Raw genomic sequence first — 26,185 nt, forward strand, 5'->3', positions numbered from 1 at the left:
AGCTCCTCTGGATTTCAAACGGGAGGTCAGAAAACAAGCTGGTGGAACTTACCAAGACACGGAGGTTCCTAGGATCAGTCTGCGAAAATGATCCTCGCTCATATAGGCAAGGGTGTTCACTCTGATACTTATTTATAGGGGAAACAGGAGTGTCCGATAACAAATGAATGTTCTTTCTTTCTTTATTCATTCATTCATTCATTTATTTATTTGAAAGTGTCAGAGAAAGAGGCAGAGAGAGAGTGAGAGAGAATGGGCACGCCAGGGCCTCCAGCCACTGTAAACGAACTCCAGTCGCATGTGCCCTCTTGTGCATCTGGCTAACGTGGGTCCTGGGGAATCGAGCCTCGAACCGGGGTCCTGAGGCTTCACAGGCAAGCGCTTAACCGCTAAGCCATCTCCCCAGCCCCAAATGAATGTTTAAATGCAGTTTATTGCATCTCTGAGTGGATATTATAAAGTAATTTATATACATTTCAAGTTAGCCAAGTTCCTTTGGATATTTTCGTTTCTGGGCTTTATGAAAATTTTCTTTTTTAAAAAATTTATTTAGTTGAGAAAGAGAGAGAGAGAGAGAATTGGCATACCAGGATCTTCAGCCACTACAAACGAACACCACACGGATGCATCACCTTGTGCATCTGGCTTACCTGGGTTCTGGGGAATTGAACCTGGGTTTAGGCTTCACAGACAAGCACCTTAACTGCTAAGCCATCTCTCTAGTGCATTTTTTTTTTAATATTTTTGAAGAATACTTAAAGGGACAGCAATAAACTACTTGTAAATTAAGTAAAAATCAGGGGTGGGATGGGGAGGGCTGGAAAGATAGCTCATCAGGTAAGGTACTTGCTTGCAAAATCTGACTGCCTGGGTTTGATTCCCTAGTATCCACATAAAGCCAGATGCACAGAGTGGTGCCTGCCTCTGGAGTTTGTTGTAGCGGAAGGAGGCCCTGGCGCACCCATCCTCCCTCCCTCTTTCTCACTCCCCCCTTGCAAATAAATAAATAAATAATTCAAAAGCTAGGAGGTACATTGTTCACTGTGTAGCAGCAGGATTGTCAATGGGGAAGGCGTTGGAAGGTAAACATGGAAATATGTAGACAGCAATTTTAGAATACACACACACACACACACACACACACACACACACACACACACACATATATATATATATATATATATATATATATATATATATATATATATAAACATATGTGTTTTGGGATTCTTGTTTGTTGTTTGTTTTTGCAAGGGAGGGTCTCACTCTAGCTCAGGCTGACCTGGTACTCACTCTGGCCCAGGCTGGCCTCAATTTCACGGTGATCCTCCTACCTCTGTCTCCCAGTGCTAGCTTTAAAGTCACATGACACCATGCCTGTGTATATTTTTATATATTGTGGTGCTAAGGATGGCCCAAGGCCTCATGAATGCTAGGAGAGTGTCCTACTTCTGAGCTATATCTGCAGCCCGGAAAATAAGATGGCAATGGTAGAAATCCCATATTTTAAAGAAGAATCAAAGGTAAAAACAAGCATGAAAAGTTTAAAAACTGCTGGGCGTGGGGCCACATGCCTTTAATCTCAGTACTCAGGAGGCAGAGGTAGGTGGATCACCATGAGTACCAGGCCAACCAGAGACTACAGAGTGAATTCTAGGTCAGCCTGGGCTAGAGTGAGACTCTACCTTAAAAAAAGGACAAGAAATGTATAAAAACTGATTTGCATCTGTTTAGTCTAAATAGCTTAATGCTCATTTTGTTCTCACTGAGCGTACGAAAGTTCATCGATAACATTATCTTACATTTTGTTAAATAGCTATTGCTTTTGTAAATCATGGTATGTTCTTTAGGGATTAGTTTGTCTTAATTTTAAAATTATATCTAGGGCTGGAGAGATGGCTTAGCAGTTAAGGCATTTGCCTGCAAAGCCAAAGGACCCAGGTTTAATTCCCTAGGATCCACATAAGCCAGATGCACAAGAGGCACATGCATATGGAGTTCATTTGCAATGGCTACAGTCCCTGGCATGCACAGTCTCTCTCTGTTTGCAAATAAATAAATAAAATTTTAAAAAACTATAGCTAGTGTTTATGTATTATAAGAAATTACAGGGAAAAAAGAAAAAAAAAGAAATTATAGGGCCTGGAGAGATGGCTCAGTGGTTAAGGCACTTGCCTACAAAGCCTAACAACCCAGGTTCAATTCCCCATTATCCAGGTAAAACCAGATGTACAAAGTGGTGTATGGTCTAGAGTTTGTTTGCAAAGGAGGCCTTGGCATGGCCATCTCTCTGTCTATCTCTCTTCTCTCTATCTCTGTTTGGAAAGAAAGAGAGAGAGAAAGAAAGAAAGAGAAAGTGAGAAATTACAGTACTATTTTGACTAGTTTAAAATGTTTTCAGGCCTTGAAATAAATCCTGATACATGAAAAAAATAGGATGTAGAACTGAATAAACATTTACTCTTAAATTCCTTCCAAAATCATGTAGAATAAATATGTATATTTTACTTTTGGCAGGAAATATACCAAACTGTTAACTTCTTGTTTCTGGACTTATGAATGGGTTTGTAGAGAACTCACTTTCTTCTTTTACTTTTCTTTTTACTTCCTTTGCATTATTTTCTATCTAAATATACCCAATAAGACATAATTATATTTAGAATAGCAAAAAAATTTAAATGATCAGAAATGTGCCGGGCGTGGTGGTGCACGCCTTTAATCCCAGCACTTAGGAGGCAGAGGTAGGAGGATCGCTATGAGTACAAGGCCACCCTGAGACTACATAGCGACTTCCAGGTCAGCCTGAGCTAGAGACCCTACCTTGAAAAACAAACAAACAAACAAAAAAGATCAGAAATGCCAGATGTGGTGGCACATGCCTCTAATCACAGCACTAGGAAGCAGAGGTAGGAGGATTGCTGTGAGTTCAAGGCCAGCCTGAAAGTACATATTAAATTCCAAGTCAGCCTGGGCTAGAGCGAGACTCTACCTCAAACAAAAAGATCAGAAAGGCAGATGTCTCATATGCAAGTGAATAGACTCAGAATATGGGCCATCTATCTGTCTATGCACACACAATATATTTATTCTCCATCTCGGATTATCATGGAAAACAAACAGCTGACTATTCTACTGGATAAGTAGCATCTCCTTTTCAGCGTTTTCCAACTTTTAAAAAGTTTTACAGAGTATAGCTCTCATTTTTCATATCTGAGTATGCTCTGAGAACTTTATCTATTTATTTATTTATTTTTGTTTATTTTTATTATTTATTAGAGAGCGACAGAGAGAGAAAGAGGCAGTGAGAGAGTGAGAGAGAGAGAGAATGGGTGTACCAGGGCCTCCAGCCACTGCAAACGAACTCCAGATGCGTGCGTCCCCTTGTGCATCTGGCTAACGTGGGTCCTGGGGAATTGAGCCTTGAACTGGGGTCCTTAGGCTTCACAGGCAAACACTTAACCGCTAAGCCATCTCTCCAGCCCTGAGAACTTAATTTAGTATGCAACATCCAATGATAAGGCTGAGGACCTCTGAGTTTCTACACAGCCCTGAAGGGGAATTGTATTGGATCTAAGTAGTAAGGCATGAGTTGGTGGCCTCCTTGATTTCAGTTCAGACTTATCTTTGACAATTACAGTAAATGTCTTTCTATCACCTAAAGAAAATAGAAATTCACTTGAAAGAGAAAGATGATTGATAGGCAGGATTAAATTACTCCTACACAGAAAGATTCAGGGTGAATTCTTGGAAAGATGAGCTCTGATGCCAGGACTAAGGTATTCTGGAGTTAAGAACTGTAAGCAAAGTTTAGGGGCAGGAAAAAAAAATAGCACGTATTAGGGGAAGGATGAGTATCCAGCAAATTGTACAAGCTGGAAGGTAAGTAGAGGAGAAACAGCAGGAAATATAGCAGGTTGGAAGCACATCATGATCATTCTTGAAGACCAAATGTGGTCTCCTGGACTAACAGCCCCTCCGGGTGCTACGTGAGCCTGGGTGGCGGGCTGGGTTAGGTTGGACAGGGCACGGGCAGTTTTTAATTCCTTGTCCATCTCTTTCTCTGGACCTCCATCTGAAAGCCCAGATACCTCTGCTGAGCAAAGCCTCTAGGATCACGGATGCACTCATTCCCAGCAAAGCGCTCTAGCAGACCAAAGCCCCACCTTACAGAAGGGAATGCCAAGGTCTGGAGAGGTGTGGTTTACTCTTCCTCCTCCTCCTCCTCTTCTTTTTCCTTTTTGGCATTTGAGACAGCTTTACTATGCAGCCCAGCTTGGTTTCAAACACGTCACCCTCCTAGCTCAGCGCCCCGAGTGCTGGGATCACAGGCACGTTGTCCACCATGGCTGAGTGGAGAACCGTGTTGTTTAACTGGCTTTAGGAAACAAACCAACTCAGTGAATAATTATTGACTTGTGCACTCATTTTGGGGGTGCTAGGGACTGAACCTGGGGCTTCGAGGATACAGGGTACATGTTTTACTCCCAAGCCACCTCCCCAGTCCTAATGTCCAATTTGGCATGGGCAATGAAAGGCCCTTTTCAAATTTCCATGCGCTCTAGTCCTCCCACCTGCTCAGGAGTCTGCACTGAGGAGCCTCGATGGATGGGGAACCGAAACTCGCCAGGCCAAGTATGAGATCTTAGTGGTGCAGACTGGTAGGGTTGCGGCGTCACCCTGTTTTCTTTTTGTCATACTGGTTCCCCCTGGATGACAGTAGCAGCAGCATCCTCTACTGTAGGGATTGTTAGAAGTGTCAAACCAGGGACTGGAGAGCTCAAACCGGGATACCTGCCTGAGTTCAGTTCCCGAAACCTGGCAGGCTTCTCTGATTACAGCACACTGATGCTGATGGCGAGAGGAAGGCTCAAGCAAGCCCAGGGAAGAATGGGAATCCAGATTAAGAAACCTGCTCAAATGAGGTGGACAGGTGAGGACCAGCCCAAAAGCTGTCCTCTGACTGCCAAATGTGCACCATGGCCTGCACATGCATGTACTCACACATAAACACATGCACACATACATGAACACAAACAATAATAATAATAATAATAGAAATGCCAAGTCAGAAACCCTTGCAATGCAGTCCACATTAATACCTCCCAATTGGAGATTTTGCTTCCCAAGGTTTCAATTGCCCAAGGCCTAATCATGGTCTAAAAATATTAACTAGAATACTCTAGAAGTAAAGAATTCATAAATTTTATTTAATATATTTTGTTTATCTATTTATTTGAGGGAGAAAGAGAATGGGCTGCCAGGGTCTTCAGCCGCTGCAAACAAACTCAAGATGCGTGCGCCCCCTTGTGCATCTGGCTTATGTGTGTACTGGGGAATTAAACCTGGGTCCTTAGGCCTCATAGGCAAATGCCTTAACGGCTAAGCCATCTCTCCAGCCCCAACAATTCATAAGTTTTAAGTTGTACCCCTTTCTGAGTAGCATAATGAAATCTCTCACCTTCCAAATTTGGTGTATCAATGACTTAGTCCACTGTCTCCCTGCTGCTTCTACTACCTGTCCATAAGTCAGTAGCTACCATCTTGTTTAGCAGATTGACCATCACGGTGTTTCAGTGCCTATGTTCACGTGACCTGTGTTTTACTCAAGTATAGCTAGGCGTGGTGGTGGTATGGGCCTGTAATCTCAGGAGGCTAAGATAGGAAGATCACAAGAGTTCCAGGCCAGCCTAGGCTACGTGGCAGTAAGACCCTGCCTTGACCCTCCTATCCATTCCACACCCCCCCCCAGTGTAATATAAAGCTGCAAATTATGGTGCTTGCCTGTAATCACAGCACTTGAAAGGTAGAGGTAGGAGGATCAGGAGTTCAAGGGCAGTCTTGGCTTTATATCAAATTTGAGCCAGCCTGGGATATATGAGGTCCTGTCTCCCAAAACAAGCAACAGCAATGAGAAATGCTGCAATAACATGGATACTACCAATTCAAACATGCAAAGAGAAGACATAAAATGCTTCCTTTAAGAGAAAGGAACACTTTATCATAGGTATATATATATATATGTATGTGTGTATAGGAAAAAAATATACATGCATATGCATACATAGATATGGTATTAAACATAGTTCCAAGAATCAGCCTGGGTTCTTGGAACCCATAAATAAGTAGGAATGGCTGGTTTTTGTTGTTGTTGTTTGGTTGGTCAGTTGGGTTTTCGAGGTAGGGTCTTGTTTGAGCCCAGGCTGATCTGGAATTCACTCTGTAGTCCCAGGCTGGCCTCAAACTCATGGTAATCCTCCTACCACCTCTGCCTTTTGAGTGCTGAGATTAAAGGGGTGGTCCACCACGCCTGGCTTGGAATGGCTGTTTGTTTTGTTGTTGTTTGTTTGTTTGTTTTGTTTTCCAAGACAGGGTCTCGCTGAAGCCCAGGTTGACCTGGAATTCACTATGTAGTCTCAGGGTGGCCTTGTACTCATGGTGATCCTCCTACCTCTGCCTCCTGATTGCTGGGATTAAAGGCATGAGCCAACCCCGGGCTTGGAATGGCTATTTTAACAATGGACTGCCTCCCCTCCCCTGCCACACACACACCCCATGATTCTGCTGCCTCGTGAAGTTGCAGAACCCTTGCTTTTCAGTACATGACTAATTGATGCTGGGGAGGGGCACGGGGGCTTTGGGACTGCTGCTCCCCCCCCCCTTATCTTAGAGGAGCTTGTTCAGGCCCTGGGAGAGGCAGCCCACCCAGGAACAGAGATGTGGGCCGATCCAGGGCCCAGGCAGCGGCAGATGCCAGGGAGTTAGGGAACACAAAGGACGTAAGCCTCACAAGTCCGAACTGCTTGTTTCACTACAAGGCACCCCCCGCCCCCCATCCTGCCACTGCTACTACTTGCCTTCACATACCTGCGGGGATTTACACCCACTCCGATGAGAGACGGCCAGGATTCCTCCTGCCTGGGAACAAGGTGTGTTTGACACGTCTGCCCCACTGGAGAGATTAAACATAATAAAAGGCCCAGGTAGAGATAAATGACTCCACCATCACCCAGCATTGCTAGAGCAAGAGCCATTGAAATCAGAAGTCGACTTTCCCACAGGGAATCCTGGGAAGAGACCCGTGGATGGGAGGATATTCCCTTCCACAGAGCAGAGGGCCGCCAAGTGTCCCTGAGGAGTCTGCCCAGAGCCTTGGGCGGGGAGGGCGGGGAAACAAGCCGGGTGAGAGAGGGCTGTACCCCAAACTCACAAGTGGCACCTGTAAGCCCATGCACAAGCACTGCCAAGGTGTGTTTCGTGAACTTTTTTTAGGGGGGGGATTTCCGAGGTAGGGTCTCACTCTGGCTCAGGCTGACCTGGAATTCACTGTGTAGTCTCAGAGTGGCCTCGAACTCACAGTGATCTTCCTACCTCTGCCTCCCGAGTGCTGGGATTAAAGGCGTGCGCCACCACGCCTGGCTTGCGTAGACTTTTTTAAATAACAGTGTCTCACACTGCAGCTCACACTGGTCTAAATTCACTATATATCCCAAGCTGGTCTGGAACTTTCAGCAATCTTCCTGCCTCAGCCTCTCAACGACTGGGATTATGGGTGTGTACCACACGTTGAAAGGACTTCTAATGATTTGAATTCAGGAATTAGTATTTAAATGTTTAGTTTTGGTCTGGTGATGTAACTCAGTGGTACAGTTCTTGCCTTGTATGTGCAAGGCCCTGGGTTCATAGGCAGGCAGCACTTTATTTCTTATTGAAAAAAAAAAAAAAGTATTTGGTCTGTGTGTGTGTGCGCACACGTGTGTGCAAGTGTGTATCAGTGCAGGCATACAAGCGGCGCTCAGAGGACAACTTTCAAGTCAGTCCTCCCTTCCATAGGTGCACTGGGTTACAGAAGGCTTCCTTCATTCCCAGCTTTTACACAGGGTGTTGGGATTTTGAACTCAGATTCTCTGAGTGGCACCGCAAGTGGTTTACCCACTTAGCCATCTCCCCAGCCCAGAAATGCTTTATTTGTTTGTTTGTTTGTTTGAGGCAGGGTCTCACTCAGATCCAGGCTGACCTGGAATTAACAAAGTAGTCTCAGGGTGGCCTCGAACTCACAGCGATCCTCCTACCTTTGCCTCCCTAGTGCTGGGATTAAAGGTGTGTGCACCACCATGCCTGGCCACAGGCAGTATTTTTTTCTTTTTTCAAGTCTTAAATAGTTGGGACCTTTCAGAAGCGCATAGCCTGTTCACATGGTACCCAATGGGTAACATGATCCTGTGGGCAGTCCTTGCCTCCCTACACTGCCCACAACCACCTCTCTTCTCTCATTGCCTGGTAGTTTTTCTTTTCCTAGTATACGATTTGTTGTTATTTACATAACACTATAAAAATGTAAATTTAGAAAACCTTATTATTAATTAGACCTGAACAAAAAAAAAAACCAAAACATAAAGCACAGTAAGGAAGAAGGGATAACGTGACAGGGCATGAAGGGAAGGCAGGGAGGGCACACAGCAGAGACAGTCCACAGGTGATGGCCACATAGGGACCGTCACTGGGGAGCAGCTAGTGGAGGCCAAGCCTATAGATTAAGAAGGAAAATGGTAATGAGAACAAGGACAGCTTGATATATAATGGCAGGGCGTTATTGTTGTATAATGCATGTATATGCAAAATGGTTATTCTAAATATCAAGCCTGCCTCTCCCAACTACATTCAAAAAGGTTAGAACAGCATAAGGTAGATCCAGGACAGTGATATACCATCAACTCAGATTTCATGGTTTCAGCCCATCATCACTTGGGATCACAGCCCCTGATCCTGGTTGAGTGCTGACCAGGAGAAGGGGGAGTGAAAAATATCATGCGGGTTGTCCCTGCTAGGATTCAAACCCAGGCCCCTGGCTTCCTGTGCATGGTGCTAAGGAAGACTGACAACCAGGCGTTGGGTAGCACTGATGAAAGATCAGAGCAACCCAAATTTAGCTTCCAGGGCTACGTGTGGAGGTTTCCACACAGGACCACTAAACAAAAGCGGGGAGGAGAATCACAGGTATGGCTTAGGGAAGTCATGTCAGGAAGAAGGCCCGCTGGGCAGACAGCTGCCCTGCAGCTGCAGGCTGTGGGGGAGGGGGGGGCTCCTGGTAAGTACTCCTGAGCGCACCTGAAGGCTCAGGTGCTCCACAGTCCTAGCAGGAAGGAAATTTCATCCATCCTATAAGACTCTGTTTTGAGCAGTGAGCTACCTTCCCTCCCTTATTAAAAAAACACTCCACTGCAGCCGGGTGTGGTGGTGCACGCCTTTAATTCCAACACGCAGGTAGGATTCCTGTGAGTTCAAGGCCACCCTGAGACTACACAGTGGTAAGTTCCAGGTCAGCTTTTACCTCGAAAAACCAAAACCAAACAACAACAAAAACACTCCACTGGGCCTAGGGAGATGACTCAATGGTTAAGAGTGCTTACCACCACCAAGTTCAACTACCCAGAACCCATGTAAAAAGCTGGGTATAGCTACACACATCTGTAACTCCAGGGGAGGGGAGAGCAGAGACCAGAAAAATCACGGGCTCAGCTAACACGCAGTTCTGTGCAGAAGGAAGAGACACCATCCCATGTCAAGAAAAAAATTAAAATGTAGGGCTGGAGAGATGGCTTCGTGGTTAAGTGCTTGTCCATGAGGCCTAAAGACCCCAGTTCAAGGCTCCATTCCCCAGGACCTACGTAAGCCAGATGCACAAGTGGGCGCATGCATCTGGAGTTCATTTGCAGTGGCTGGAGGCCGTGGAGTGCCCATTCTTTCTCTCTCTGCCTCTTTCTCTCTTTACCACTTTCAAATAAATAAATAAAATAAAAATAAACTAAAATGTGCAGATGAATGGTAAGAGAAGGACACCCGATGTTCTCCTCTGGCTTACACACCCTACACATGTGCATACGTGGCAAAAACAAAACAAAACACTCCACCGGTGACAGCAGCGGTGCCAATGGCAACCGGAAGGTGGTACAGGACATAGTGGCAGATCTTTTACTGGATCCCTTGAGCGTTTTGTCTCCATCAAGTTCCCTTTCTACCAGTCAACCTAGCACGAGAAGAGAGACCTTAAGCTTGTGGCTGGAGAGATTGGCTTGGCCGGGCTGATTAGGGAATCTGTAAGGTTGCCATGACTCTCGCCTCTGACACTGGTTATTCTGTGTTGATTCTGGAGCAGTCTTCCCCGCCATTCAGGAGGAGGAGGAGGGCCAAGCCAAGCTTGTTTTGCGGCACAGAAGTGAGGTGAGGATGGAAAGTGCTGGTGTCCTTGTACTTGGAGGTAGGCTCGCCAGCTGTTGCAGCTGTTGATGTCTGGCAACAGTCACTGATGGAAGATGCCACAGGCGGGCACAGAGGGCCGTGGAAGTGCCTCATCTTGCACACCCTTCTCGGTAAGGAGCAGGAGGTATCTGGCAGATGTCATGCGAACATGGGCTGTTTGCTTGGTGGTGAGGAGAGGCAGAGTCACATGATCTGTACAACGTGGCCATCACCTGGCCTCTCTTGTACAGGCAATTTGCCCCTCTGATGCCACAGGTTTTGGGCTTGCTTTCACCCATCAGGGCAGGGGACCCTTCTTTGCACCTTTCGAAATCCTCCATGTCAAGGAGTAAACTCTAATTTGTTTTCAATTATGACAAGGGCTTTTCTTCTCTTGTCCCAAACCTGTTCTTTGCTTTCATCATCCTCACTCCAAGATGTCACATAGCACCCATCATTTTTTTTTCCAAGAATTATTCACACTAGGGACTGGAGAGATGGCTTAGCCATTAAGGCATCTGCTTGCAAGGCCAAAGGACCCAGGTTTGATTCCCCAGAACCCACGTTAGCCAGATGCACAAGGGGGTGCATGCATGTGGAGTTTGTTTGCAGTGGCTGGGGGCCCTAGCGTGCCCATTCTCTTTTTCCCTCTCTCTGCCTCTCAAACAAATAAATAAAAATAAAGGTTTTTTAAAAATAATTATTCACACTAGAGGCAGTAAGCTTCCCCAAAGAGCCCTCCAACTTCGAGCTGTAGAAGCATGGTCTGGTTTGACCACCTGAGGGGTGATGACCTTGGCACACTCCCTCTGAGGGCCCTCACTTTGCATTTCTCCAGCAGCTAACAGTTTCTTCAGATTTTCAAAGTGATTCTGTAATAAAGCTCAGGCAGTAAAGATCAGTGCTTTGCAGCAGCATGGTCCAGGTTTTGGAGAGCTCACCCTTTCCCCACTACAACATGAGGTTGCACGTGGATCCTTTCTGAGATGATCCTGACAGCTGCTCTGGTGCCTTCGCCTGCCTCTGGCACCACTGCGATTCCTAGGCTGCACCCTGTTGTTGGTTTTTAACTTTTTATTTATTTACTAGAGAGAGAGAGAATGGACAAACCAGGGCCTCTAGCCACTGCAAACGAGCTCCAGATGCATGTACCACCTTGTGTATCTGGCTTGTGTAGGGCCCAGAAAACCGAACCTGGGTCCTTAGGCTTCGCAGGCAAGTGCCTTCACTGCTAAGCCATCTCTCCAGCCACTGCACTCTGTTTTGTTGCTATCTTTGATGTAACAGTCACAGGGGCTGTGGATGAGGGGTTGTACCTAGCCTAAACTTTGGGGACCTGAGATCTGGGGTTCCGTCGGCGAGGTCCCGCGCTCAGGCATGCTGCTGCGGAGGTGGAGGAGTGGTAGCAATGCCAGGTGGAGCACTAAAGAAGGCAGAGGAGCCAGGTGTAGGGGAACCATCTGCCCAGCTCACCCTAGCGGGAACTTAGGATTCATGGCAGCCAGGGGAAACCAACAGATCCAGGGAGCCACGCACACTGGCTGGGGGATGTCCATGCAGGCTGTAATGGCGCTCCTCCCAGAAGCTGGCTGGGAACAGAATGGACACTGGGAGGAAAGAGGTGACTGGAAGGGAAGACCTGGTTTGTAGACCTTCTCTCACCAAAGGGAGCATGGCGACATCCGGGGCCAAATATAGACAAACTTCAAACACAGAATTCACTGGTTGAGGCCAGGAGTAACCATCTGCTTAGTGGAGTTCTAACAGGAGGACTCCCACTAACAGATGAAGCCAGCCGCCTTGGCGATGCTTGCTCAGAAAGGCCACAGTCATCTCCGGGGCCCTGTGAGGGCCTCTGAGGCAAGGCAGGTTCTAACACGGACACCATGGGCGTTTCTTGAACAAGCAGTGGTCTACAGATCCACCTCAGACTTTCAGATCCATCCCAGAGGCTGGACGTCAGACTTCCTGGTTGAGGGTATAAAACTGGCCTGCTCCTCCTTGAGCTCCATCTTCCACTTTTCAGTGAGCACCCTCCTGAGCCTCTCTGCCACGCTCTTAGTGGTCACCCAACAAGTCCACGGCGTCCCTCTCTCCTTGGTCTGCTTCTTCCTAACGTCTTCCAACTCAGCCAGGCACTCATGTGCTTCCTGCCAGACGTCATCGAGGACACCTGGCCCAAATGTATCATCAATAAACTAATGAATCTCCTCCTCTTTATCCTCCAAAGACTACTAGGGGGAATATTCTGGGGAGGAGGGGAGAAAACGGGAAGCAGATTCTAGGGGAGAAAGGGAACACACATTAACTCTCTGGCCTCTGTCTGGGGGGAGAGGGGAGAATTATCTATTTAGTTTTTTTCCTGTGGTGTTAGGGGTCAAATGCAGGGCCTTGCACCTGGTGTACCTCCAGCCCACCATTTTGACATTAAGTTCACATAACAGTAATCTTTCAGTTTCTTTATTTGTAAAGTGAACCAATTTCATAGGCTATTATTAAGAGGATAAAGTAATTTCAAACAACAGAGCCTTACCAGAAAAAGATCTATGAACTGCGGGACTGTGAGCTTGTTAGAACCAGAAGGATTTCCACCAGAATCTGCATTTTAACAAGCTCCCAGGTGATTTAGATGTGCTTGCCTTCTTAAAGCAATGCTATTATATAACAAAGCATGTAACTTGTTTTTGCTATATTGCAACTCAATCCTCCTGCCTCAGCTTCCCAGTGGCACCACCACTCCCAGCAGTTGTCAGGATTATTAAAGTCAGATTTTACTTGCTCTTAACTTCCAAATACCAGTTCGGTGGTTTTTTAAAAGGTTTTCCTGGGGAACCCCGACGGCACTTTGGGAACTGGACGCTGGAAGCAGCTCAGAGCTGGAGTTGCAGTCAGTCCACTGACTCAGGTAGCTTTCTTCCATCAGAGGGCAAGGGATAGGAAAATACAGCAATTTCAATTAAGTGATGTAATATGAAATGTGAAAGGGGAAGTAGAAATGGTATAGGAGACTTGCAGGGTCAAAGAAAAATACCGTGAAAAAGATGAGTTGGAAACTCAAGATTCTTGTCCCCAAAATGACATATGACTGCTCCCACGAAGAACGGTTTCCAGAAGAGATGTGGGAGGAGAGTGTTCTTTTCTGGCTGATGTCAATGAACAACTTGTGGGCTGGGGATGTCGCTCAATGGAGGAGAACTTATTTATAAGGCTTTAGGTTCAACCTCAGCACCCCAAACAACACAAAACAAAAGCGAGTTGCTGTGGAAAGGAGTCGCTCAACGCAGTATTACTTATGGAGTGTAAGAAGCACCCAGACTATCTACATCTCCCTTCTTCTGGAAAGGTCTTAACTTTGCTCCAGGGAGCATGTACTGTCCTTGCTGTGTGTCCCTCTGCAAACAAAGGAACCCACAGGAGTTGAGTCTGGACACTAGTTAAGGCTCCCCCATATGAGGCCAGACACAAGTTAGGCAAGGGCTCCTGGCCACTGAGCTATGCCCCAGTCCATCCACGACCATCTCTCAGAACCTTGGTCTGCACGCCCAGAATGCCACACTCCCTGGGGCTCAGAGAGGTTAGCGAGAAGACATTATGTGCACACAGTTGCGGCTGAACCGAGGGCTCTCCTTCCCTTTACCTAGCTTGCGGACTGTGTGGATTTGGGCCGGAAGGAAGGCCGCAGCTTCGGGAACATTTCACACACCAGCCTGGCCTGGAAGTGGAGATAGCAGCAGGCTGGAAGGGAGGGAGTGTGCCGGCTGCCTGGCAAGGGAAGAAAAGGCCCAGTGTTCCCCCGGAGCCCTTCCAGGGATGCTCTGGAAGCCGCAAGGGCGGAGGCCGGGGCAGGGGCCAGGAGCGGAGGGCTGCCTTAGGCTGCCTGCCTGCGCCTCCGTGGCCCTCCCAGAGCCGTGAAGGCTCTTTGCACCGGCAGCCGTGGCCCGAGAGCTCATTGGTCCGGGACCGGCATCCCTGCAAGCTCATTGGTCCGGAGCCTCCCCGCAAGCTCATTGGTGCGGAAGTAGACCTCCCCGCGAGCTCATTGGTCCGGGGGCCGGCCTCCCCGCAAGCTCATTGGTCCAGGGCCGGCCTCCCCGCAAGCTCATTGGCCAGGGCGGGAAGCAGCGCGCGCTCACTGCCAACCCGAGCTAGGACCGCGGACCTATCCTCCCCATCGGGCCCCGCTCCGCTCCGCCCCGGCGCTGGGGACCAGACCCTGGGCCTGTTTATCTAGGCCGTGTCTGCCCTGGCCCGAGGCCGGGGAGCCGCCCGAAGCCCGTGCGCTCCGGCTCGCCATCTCCCCGCGCGGGCCCGGAGCCACTTCCGGGCTCGCCGCCCTGCGCTCAAGCTATTTCGGTTCCTTTTTCCGCCCAAGAGTTCTGGTTTTCTTGCTGAGTTTCCCCTGGGCTTCCCTTCGGTTCCTAATCATGACAGCTACTACTCGTCGTCGCCTTTTCCTCTGATTTCTTAGGGCAACCGGATCCATTAAAAAAAAGCCCATTCTGAGCTAGAGAGATGGATTAGCGGTTAAGGCACTTACCAGCGAAGCATAAGGACCCAGGTTCGAATCCCCAGGATCCACGTAAGCCAGATGCGCAAGGGAGCACAAGCATCTGGAGTTTGTTTGCAATGGCTAGAGGCCCTGATGCTCCCATGCTCGCTCGCTCTCTCTCTCTCTCTCTCTCTCAAATCTCTCTCAAATAAAATATTTTTAAAAGCCCATTTTGCAGATGAGAAAACTTGAAGTTTCATTGGCTCCAAGAGCTTACCTGGGACTCACAGCTCAGGCCGACCGACGCCAGCACCGTGCACTGTTCACCTGGGGCCAGATCTCTGCATGAGGCCCAAGCAGGGCCTTGTTGGAGTATGGTGTGTTAGACTAGACTTAGCCTAAGCTCTGTTGTCCTTCCACGAAGATAAGAGATTTTTCTGAGCCTGATTTAGGAAAGATTTCCCCTAGAGCTGGTGTCTTTAGCATGAGTCTAATCAAAGCTGTGACCTGGATTTTTTTTTTTTATTCTTTTTTGTTGGATTTTCGAGGTGGGGTCTCGCTGTGGCCCAGGCTGACCTGGAACTCACTATGTAGTCTCAGGATGGCCTCAAACTCACAGCGATCCTCCTACCTGTGCCTCCCAGTGCTGGGATTAAAGGCGTGCGCCACCACATCTGGCTTGGAATTCTTTTCTGATGTTGCAGAGAGAACATCTAGCCTTCTCCCATCCTGGTGACACGCCATGCCCTCTCTACCTGTTACAGACCTTTCTACAAACCAACACACACTACCTGTGAGAATCAAAGTCACACAAGGAGGCTAGGTTGAGTGCTCACTCCCAGACCCTATCCTTCAAGTCCCAACAGAGCAGAGTCTTTCACATTGCCAGAATGCTCCTTTTCCATGGAGAAGGTTTGAGATGTCAAGTGGTAGTTTGGAAGACCAGAGAGCACTATGTGTACCTGGAAGGCAGGATTTGGGTTTTGCTGAGACTAGCCTGAGACTGGTTTTTATTATTTGAAAATTGGTACAAGCAGATTGCCAAATAATTTCACCTCCTAAGCATGATTACATAAGAGGATCCATACCTTAAGCACAGAGTGTACTTTATGAAGTTTAATTTATAAAGGTCACATCTAACCTCCATCTCCTGCCTATAGCCCCATTCTTCTGAGACTGAAGTTGGGAGCAGTCTGCAACATGGGAGCTGCCTGGGTGGGAAGTGAGTCTCCTTTTTACAAATAAGTAAACACAATACAAACAGGACAATTAAAATGGGAGGGAACACGTTCTATTTTATGAAATGAAATGTGCTACATTCTAGAATAGAAAATAAGGCCAGTAGCAGGGTGTGGTGGCTCATGCCTTTAATATCAGCACTCAGGAAAGTCCCTGTGAGTTCAAGGCCAGCCCAGGCTACAGAGTGAGTTCCAAGTCAGCCTGGGCTACAGTGAGACCCTGCCTTAAAAAAAAAAAAAAAGTGAGAGGACTGGAGAGACTTGCCTGTGAAGCCTAAGAACCCCAGTTGGAGGATGGATTCCCCAGGACCCATGTTAGCCAGATGCACAAGGGGGCAGCTGGAGTTCGTTTGCAGTGGCTGGGGGCCCTGACGCAGCACCCATGCTCTCTCTCTGCCTCTTTCTCTCTCTCTGTCCGTCTCTCATAAATAAATAAATAAATAAATAAAAATAAGCAAAAAAGTGAAAACTTACAGACCACCTGTGAGAAAAAAAACACAATAGAGGCTGGGCTGAGAGAGATAAAGACCAATTAAAAATAGAATGGGGGCTGGAGGGATGGCTTAGTGGTTATGGTATTTGCCTGCAAAGCCAAAGAACCCAGGTTTGGTTCCCTAGGACTCATGTTAGCCAGATGCATAAGGGGGCACATGTGTCTGGAGTTCCTTTGCAGTAACTGGAGGCCCTGGCATAACCAATCTCTCTCTCTGTCAAATAAATAAATAAAAATATTTTAAAAAAAATTTTTTTTTGTTCATTTTTTATTTATTTATTTGAGAGTGACAGACACAGGGAGAAAGACAGATAGAGGGAGAGAGACAGAATGGGCACGCCAGGGCTTCCAGCCTCTGCAAACGAACTCCAGACGCGTGCGCCCCCTTGTGCATCTGGCTAACGTGGGACCTGGGGAACCGAGCCTCGAACGGGGGTCCTTAGGCTTCACAGGCAAGCGCTTAACCACTAAGCCATCTCTCCAGCCCAATAAAAATATTTTTAAAATAAAATGGTGGGCAGAGGTAGGAGGATGAGTTCAAGACCAACCTGGGATTACATAGTGAATTCCAGGTCAGCCTGGGCTAGACCGAGACTCTACCTCAAAAAAAAAAAAAAGCAAAGACCAAGCTATAAAGAAGAAGGAGAAGAGGAGGAGGGGTAGGGGGAGGAGGAAGAGGAAGGAGGAGTGGAGAGATGGCTTAGTGGTTAAGCGCTTGCCTGTAAAGCCTAAGGACCCTGGTTCGAAGCTCCATTCCCCAGGACCCATGTAAGCCAGATGCACGAGGTGGTGTATGCATCTGGAGTTCGTTTGCAGTGACGGAGACCCTGGTGTGCCCATTCTCTCTGTCTCTACCTCTTTCTCCATCTGTCACTCTCAAATAAATAAAAGTAACAAAAAAATTTAAAAACAGAAGAAGAAGAAAGAAAGAAGGAAAGAGAAAGAGAAATTAAAAAAGAAAGAGAGGGAAAAGGACTAGGAGCAGCAGGCTTCTGGGATTATTTAATGACTGAGCTTGAGACCAAAGGACACAGAGTCACAGAGGGGGCGTCACTGAGCAGTCGGCGGTACTGTTGTGAACTTCTCGAGGGTGATGGATGGAAGAGCTACATTTTTAGCTTTCTTCTTGCCAGAAGCCCTGATACCTTCTTTTCCAAAAAGCTTCGGTTTCCACATCCACTGAAGGACTTGGTATATAATATAATGAGTTTCTGAGCTGCCCCCAAATGTGGAAAGTCCTGTTTCTGCAACGCTCTGATATTTTCATTAAGTGGTGCTTAGCTCCTCTGCTTCAATAACATGTTAATCATCTGACTAACTGCTCGGATTTCTTGCTTTATGAGATCATCATTTCCAGTTCCAAGTGCATTTGGCTGCCAGTGAGCAAACAGTTCATGTGTGAGCTGGGAATACATATCACTGTGACAATAGGTCTGGCAAATTAAGGGATGCTGATTTAATCTGAAACAGCTCTAAGCCAGCATCCCCTCCAGCAGCCATTCCAAGCCTGAGCCTGCAGGCCTCGCAGCCACAAAATAGACCCCTTGGGGCTTTGCTGAGTAAGAACTAGGGTCCTAGAAATGTTACACTACATGTCTCCAGCTCTCAAAGTTATTAGGAATGGCTCTCACCTTCAGTTGGGTAGTACTTAGTGTGCCTGGACCATTGTCACAGCTTTGTTTGTTAAGGGATGTTTCTGCATTGATGAGGTCTAGAGTTGGGGTTAAAACTGTCCTCAGGAGGCCCTGGGCAGGAGATCTATGTATACCACATGACCTACTACAGTAAGGACTGATGGTCCTGTTCTTTCTGTGATAATCCACACATAGTTTCCAGAAAGCATCAGAAGCTCTTTACAGGGACCTCAAACCTTAAAATCCATAGATAAGTGAGTGAGGCAGGAGCTGGGGATTTTTTTTTTCCCAGCTAATTTCATGTAGTGTTCCAAGTATGATCATCGAGGCGCATGCTAGATGTAAAAAAACAAGGAAAAGGGTTGGGCGTGGTGGTGCACGCCTTTAATCCCAGCACTGGGGAGGCAGAGGTAGGAGGATCGCTGTGAGTTCGAGGCCACCCTGAGACTCCATAGTGAATTCCAGGCCAGCCTAGGCTAGAGTGAGATCCTACCTTGAAACACCCTCCCCCCAAAATAAAAAAATAAAAAAATAACTTTTTTTTTTAAAAAAGGCTTTATGTGTCTAATCACTGTGTGTGCGCATGCATGCGTGTGTGTGTGTGTGTGTACTGGGGTATGGGTCATGTATGCGCACGTGTGTGTAGATGGACATGCCCTGGGTGTCCGTGTGCAGAGGTGAGAGATGTCCTCTGTCCTCTATTAGTCATCCACGTATTTCCTTGAGGCAGATTCTCCTCCTGATCCTGGCACTTGTTTTTTTTTGTTTGTTTGTTTGGTTTTTTCGTTTGTTTGTTTGCTTGTTTGTTTTTGGTGAGCTAGGCAATTCTTCAATCTCTGATGGATCTGGGGCTACAGCCACGTATGGCCATGTCCAGCTGTTTCACATTGGTTCTGGAGATGCAAACTCAAGCAGCCTCAGGCCCTTGGGCTTGTGCAGGAAGCACACTTAGGTGCTGAGCCATCCCTATAGCCCTGCTTTTTTTTTTTTAAACATAATATGAATCAAAAATCTGTTCAAGCCAGAATATATAGATGATTCCAGTGCTGAGAATTGAGACTGAGGCCTCCTACATGCTAAATAGGCTCTCAGCCACTTAGTGTAGAGAATTGTGTGATCTGAGTATGCATTAGACTTATATTCCCATTCATGATTGTGTGTCCAACGTGCATCGGGTACTGGGTATGCGAGGGAACGTAGAGGTGGCAAGGTAGCAGAAAGCATGGCTCCCAGCCAAACTCTGTGATTTGCAGGATGAGGGACTCGAGATTTACATGAGATAATGAGAGACCAACACAGGCAGCTATGTAGTAAACTATTACATTGAATTTAAAAGTAAGTAATATGTAATCCCAATACTCAACAGGCTAAGGCTCCTAGGAGGATTGCTATGAATTTGAGACCAGCCTGAGCTACAGAGTAAGGCCCTGTGTCAAATTTAAGGCTGGAGAGATGGCTTAGTGGTGAAGGCGCTTGCCTGTGAAACCCAAGGACCCAGGTTTAATTCCCCAGAACCCACGTAAGCCAGATGTGCAAGGTGGAGCATGCTTCTGGAGTTCGTTTGCTGTGGCTAGAGGCCCTGGCATGCCCATTCTCTCTCTTTCTCTAATAAGTAAATAAAAATAAAATATTTTTTTAAAAATTAACTTTAGGGCTGGAGAGATGGCTTAGCGGTTGAGCGCTTGCCTGTGAAGCCTAAGGACCCCGGTTCGAGGCTCGGTTCCCCAGGTCCCACGTTAGCCAGATGCACAAGGGGGCGCACGCGTCTGGAGTTCGTTTGCAGAGGCTGGAAGCCCTGGCGTGCCCATTCTCTCTCTCTCCCTCTATCTGTCTTTCTCTCTGTGTCTGTCGCTCTCAAATAAATTAAAAAAAAAAAAATTAACTTTAAAAAATCCTAAGGCTAAGTATATCAATGCTAGTTTAGTAGCTCGTAAAAAGATTCAACCAAACAGGACATAACACACTAAACTGAATTAAAATGGAGGCATAGGTCCTAGAAGCCCCGGCTGGAGGAGAGCAGGACTTCCAGACTTGCTGGGAAATTGCTCAAGGCAGGAAGGACGAGCCTATGCCGTCCGAACAAGCTGCAACACACCGGCCGGGGTGTCTCAGCATGAGGTGGAATGCAGCCGGCCAGGGCCATCTCCTGCAACGAGCTCAGCACGTGGGCAGTACCAGACTTGGGCAGTGGCAGTGGAGCAGTGGGCAGTAGTTGCTCCCACCCCAGGGGAGAGGCCAGCTTGCTCTCCTTGACTCACTGCTCGTATAGATCTTCCAAGGCACAGAGACTGTGCTCTGGAAGCCGGGATGGAGATCTCTCCGAGGTAGGTCCTCAGATCTTGTACCCCATTCTTTGGGATTCGAGAATGGCAGGTTTTTTACTCCAGTCCCCTAAACACTAATCATGACCTAAGCTCCTAATACCTGGAGGCCACAGAGAACTAGGTTGTACCAAAGCTTAGCCTTGGCTTTCCTCCCCAAGTTCCCTCCAGACAGCATTTTAAACTTTGCATTTTATTCATTATTTATTTATTTATTTGAGAGAAAAGGAGGGAGAGAGAGAGGGATAGGGAGAGAATAGGCACACTAGGGCATTCAGCCACTGAAAACAAAGTCCAGATGCATGCACCACCTTGTGTATCTGGTTGACATGGGTCCTGGGGAATCGAACCTGCGTCCTTAGGTTTCTCAGGTCAATGGCCATAATGTTGGCTGAGATTATAATGGGTGCCACCACCCGCGGATGCTCCTTCTCTTTCTGTTTTGTGGAACATTTTGAGTCGTATTAGTGTTAGGACTTCTTTTAAGGTTTGCTTTAACTCAGCAGTGGCAATTTAATTTAAACCCATTTGGTCCTGGGCTTTTCTTGGCTGGACATTTATGCCTGCTTCGGTCTCATTCCTTCATATGGAATTGTTCAAAGTGTTTATATCCTCATGATTTAATTTTTGTAGGTTATGTATGTATAGGGACTGCCGGAGCCTGCCGGCTGAAAGGGTTTGAGCCTGATGGGGAGTGAGGATTAAGGAAAGACAGAAGAAAGAGTGAAAGCATGGACTCCAGTCCAGGGCTGAAGCAAGGCCTCAAGCCAGGACTGAAGACATGGTTTATTTCACAGCATTCCTTCTTATATCTTTTTTACAAACAGTTTTTCTATGGACAAAGATTTTATGAACTTTACAAGTTCCTCATCAAAAAACCTTCCTGTTACAGAGTTTTTGCATTTCAATCATTGCTCAGTACAAAGGACCAGCCAAATGGCTGAAGATACCTAATCTTGCTTACAGGTAGGCTGTTAAGGTTATGCTAATGTCTTGCTGCGAAACGGCTTCCCGACACTGAAGATACACAATCTTACTTGCAGGAAGGCTGCTATAGTTTTGCTAATGTCCTACTCCTGCGGCCAGAAGCCCAGGGCTATGGATACAAGTCCAGCCAAAATGGCTCCCGACATTTTTTGGAATATAAAATTTCAAAGTATTTCTTTTTTTAAAAAATTATTTGTTTATTTGCAAGCAGAGAGAGAGAGGGAGAGAAGAGACAGACACAGAGAAAATGGGCATGCTAGAGTCTAGCCACTGTAAGTGAACTCCAGACGCATGTGTCCCCTTGTGCATCTGGCTTACATAGGTTCTGGGGAATCAAACCTGGGTCCTTTGGCTTCGCAGGAAAGCGCCTTAGCCACTAAGCCATCTCTCCAGCCCTAGTATATCTTCTTGATGAGTTGTTCCCTTTATTAATATATAGTGGCTTTCTTTACCTCTTCTAATGTTGGTATAAAGTCTACTTTATCAAATATATAAGAATAAGCCAGGCGTGGTGGTACACGCCTTTAATTCCAGCACTCAGTAGGCAGAGGTAGAAGGATCGTCATGAGTTCAAGGCCGCCCTGAGACTTTGTAGTGAATTCAAGATCAGCCTGGGTTAGAGCAAGACCCTACATCAAAAAACCAGAAAAATAAAAAAAATCAGAATAGCTCTGCCAGCTTGTTCCCAGCTTCTGTTTGCTTGATAAATTGACCTCTGTCCTTTGGTTAGGAGATGGCTCAGGGGTCTCTCAAAGCCTGCAGGCGCAGGTACAATTCCCCAGCATCCACATAAAGCCAGATTCAAAGTGGATCTGTGATCCCAACATGCCCACGACAATGGGAGGCAGAGCGAGGAGACCCTGAAGCTCATTCCCCTGTGATCCGACAGTTTGTTTGCAGGAACACGAGACCCTGTCTCAAAGAAGGGGGAGCACAAGCACCCTGAGGACTTCCACATGTGTGCCATGGCACGCCCATTCTCTCTCTCTCTCTCTCTCTCTCTCTCTCTCACACACACACACACACACGCACGTGCATGCACACACACACATACACAAATAGATACTTTTTTTTTTTTAAATTGACTTCTACCTTTGCTCTCAGGTTGTGGGTTTCTTTGTGAGTTACGTGTGTTTCTTGGAGACAGCATGTCATAGGCTCTTGTCTTTTAGTTCAGTCAGGTGGTGGGTTGATGACGTTTACACAGTTGAAGCTATGGGTGAGAGAGGTTTACCAATTCCTGAGATGAGAAAGCAAGCTGTTTCCCATTGCTGAGTGCCTGGAGTTGTTTGGTTTGGTTTTCTCCTTTTCAGCACTTGACCTGTCACTGCGCTCACCACGACCTTATACTCCTTCTGTGAGTTTTCTTCCTCTCTGCCTTTCTTCAGAACAGTGTCTTTTTTTTTTTTTCTTCTCATCCTAACACTTCTCCTTCACCAGGTTACATGGCAGCATCTTCTAGTTCACCACTTTGTCCAGAGGTCTTGAAAGAATGATGTTCATCTAATTTATCTTTAGTCACCTGTATTTTTTAAATAATTTTGTTTATTTTTTATTTACTTATTTGAAAGCTACAGACAGAGAGAAAAAGGCAAAGAGAGAGAGAGAATGGGTGCGCTGGGGCCTCCAGCCGCTGCAAACGAATTCCAGACACATGCGCCCCCTTGTGCATCTGGCTAACGTGGGTCCTGGGGAAGCGAGCCTCGAACTGGGGTCCTTAGGCTTCACAGGCAAGCGCTTAACCGCTAAGCCATCTCTCCAACCCAAGGTCACCTGTATTTTTACCATCATAGTCTAGAAATCATTGTCAAAGCCAATGTTAATGCTTTCTCATTCCTCTGCCTCCTCCTTTCTCCCTTTCTCTCTCCCTTTCTCTTCTTCTCTCCTTCCCTTCCTCTTGTTCTCTTCCTTCCTTCCTTCTTCTTCTCCCTTCCTCTCCCCCTTCTCTCTCTCTCTCTCTCTCTTTCTTTCTAACATCATCTTATGTAGCCTAGGCTGACCTCAAACTCACTCTGTAGCCAAGAATGACCTTGAACGTCTAATGTGCCGAGATTATAGATGGATGTCACAGTGCCTGGTTCATGTGATGCTTGGGATCAAACCCAGGGCTTCAAGCATGCTACATAAACACAAGCACTCCACCAAATAGTTATAGCCCAGCCCCCCATTATGGTGTCTTCTAAGAGTTTTATACTTTTAACTCCAAAGGTCTTTGGATCAGCCTTTTTGTTGTTGTTTTTTGTTTTTATTAATTAATTAATTAATTTTTTTTTTTTCCAAAGTAGGGTCTAACTATCACCCAGGCTGACCTGGAATTAGTCTTAGGCTGGCCTCAAACTCATAGTGATCCTCCTACCTCAGCTTCCCAAGTGCTGGGATTAAAGGCATGAGCCACCATGCCTAGCAGTTTTTAAAAAATTATTAATTGGCAAGGAGAGAAAGAATAACTATGAACGGGCACACCAGGACCTCTTGCCACTGCAAACAAACTCCAGAAGCATGCACCACTTTGTGCATCTGGTTTTACATGGGTACTGGGGATTTGTACCTGGGCTGTCAGGTTTGGCAAGCAAGTACCTTAATCACTAAGCCATCTCTCCAGTCCCCTTGAACCAGTTTATTTTTTTTTTTTCCTTGAGACATTGTTTTGCTAAATATCCTTGGCTGGCCTGGTGCTCACTATGTAGCCCAGGCTGTCCTTGAACTCATAGCAACCTTCCTGCCTCAGTGCGGGGATTACAAGGGTGCACTACCATTGATCTATTTGAGTTCATTTTACACATGGCATAAGGTTTCATTTTCATTCTTCTGTATAAAAGAAGGAATATATAATTTTTCCCAGTACCATGTATTGAAAAGACTATCCCCATCGAATGATCTTGGCACCCTTATCAAAAATCATTTTGGGAACAGGCATGGTAGCACACACCTTTAATCCCAGCACTCGGGAGGCAGAGGTAGGAGTATTGCCATGAGTTCAAGGCCAGCTTGAGATTGCATAGTGAATTCCAGGTCAGCCTGGGCCAGAGCAAGACCCTACCTCAAAAAAAAAAATCATTTTGGGGGGCTAAGGATACAGGTTCAATTCTCCAGGACCCACATGAGCCAGATGCACAAGGCAGCGCATGCATCTGGAGTTCATTTGCAGTGGCTAGACGCCCTGGTGTGTCCATTCACTCTCTCTCTCATAAATAAATAAAACAAAAATAAATCTTAAAAAAATCATTTTGGGGGGGCTGGAGAAATGGCTTAGTGGTTAAGGTCTTGCCTACAAAGCCAAAGGACCCAGGTTCAATTCCCCAGGACCCACATAAACCAGATGCACAAGGGGGCATGTGCATCTGGAGTTAATTTGCAGTGACTGGAGGCCCTGATGTACCCAACCTCTTTCTATCTGTCTCTTTCCCTCTCTCTATTTCTTTCTCTCTCCATCTCAAATAAATAAATTATATATACATATATATATTTGTTGTTTGGGGGTTTTATTTTGTTTTGCAAGGTAGGGTCTCACTCTAGCCCAAGCTGACCTGGAATGCACTATTTATTCTCATGGTGACCTTGAATTCATGGTGATCCTCCTACCTCTGCCTCCCAAGTGCTGAGATTAAAGGTGTGCACCATCACACCCGGCTTAAATAAAATATTTTTAAAACTCACTTTGGGGGCTGGAGTGATGGCTTAGCAGTTAAGAGCTTGCTTGCCTGTGAAGACTAAGGACCCCGGTTCAAGGCTCAATTCCACAGGACCCATGTTAGCCAGATGCACAAGGGGGCGCATGCATCTGGAGGTCATTTGCAGTGGCTGGAGGCCCTGGCGTGCCCATTCTTTCTCTGTCTCTTTCTCTCTCTGTCTCTCTCAAATAAATAAATAAAAATAAACCAAAAAATAAAAAAATTAATTCTGAATCTAAGAATTAAAAAAAAAACTTTAAAAATCCTCATTTTGTAGGGCAGGAAGGATGGCTAAGTGGTTAGGTGTGAAGCCTAAGGACCCAGGTTCTATTCCTCAGTATCCACATAAGCCAGATGTACAAGGAAGCCCTGGTGCACCCATTCACTCTCTCTGTCTCTAATAAATGAATCAAATTAATAAAAAAAATTGTAAATCATTTTGGGGACTGGAGAGATAGCTCAGTGGTTAGGGCACTTGTTTGTAAACCCTAATGACCCAAGTGCAATACCCCAGTACCCACATAAAGCCTGATGCACAAAGTGGCGCATGCATCTGGAGTCTGTTGGCAGCAGGTGGAGACTCTGGAGCACCCATTCCCTATGTCTCTCTTCTTTCTAGCTCTCTACACTTGTAAATAAATAAAAATATTTTTAAAATCATTTTGTCATATATATGAGGCTCTTTGTGGACTTTTTATATTTCATTAAACGTTATGTTTCCTCTATTCCCTTTTGAGGAGCATATGGTTTCTTCCAACTTCCTTCTCATACCTGTGCCCAAGGAGGAAAAGTGTTGACAACAAAGGAACATTATGTTGTGGGGATCTGGATTTGAAGAATGCAATATTTTGGAAGTGTCCAATTTTCAGATAAGCATTTAAAATGCCAACGTTGGGCACACATTTAGATTCTGTTTTGAACTCCCTCTCTCACTATCTTAGGCACAATCAATATATTTGCTCATTGTGTTACTAAACCTAGAGGTCTCACACTAAGCTGTGTTGAAATCCCATAGGACCAGAATGAGAATGCTGTGTGTTTACCTTTCAATTTGTAGAGGAAGTACAATAAATCAACAATTATTTATTGAGCAAAATTTGTGCGAGTCAGTATAGC

The 26,185-nt window shown here is 46.3% G+C and overlaps 1 pseudogene; it reads right to left on the bottom strand.

The window, feature by feature from the left end:
• Positions 1-11,607: 11,607 nt before the first annotated feature.
• LOC123455755 lies at positions 11,608-14,244 on the bottom strand (annotated as a pseudogene).
• Between the last annotated feature and the right edge of the window lie 11,941 nt (positions 14,245-26,185).

This window comes from Jaculus jaculus, chromosome 18 (assembly GCF_020740685.1).
Source record: "Jaculus jaculus isolate mJacJac1 chromosome 18, mJacJac1.mat.Y.cur, whole genome shotgun sequence".
NCBI lineage: Eukaryota > Metazoa > Chordata > Mammalia > Rodentia > Dipodidae > Jaculus > Jaculus jaculus.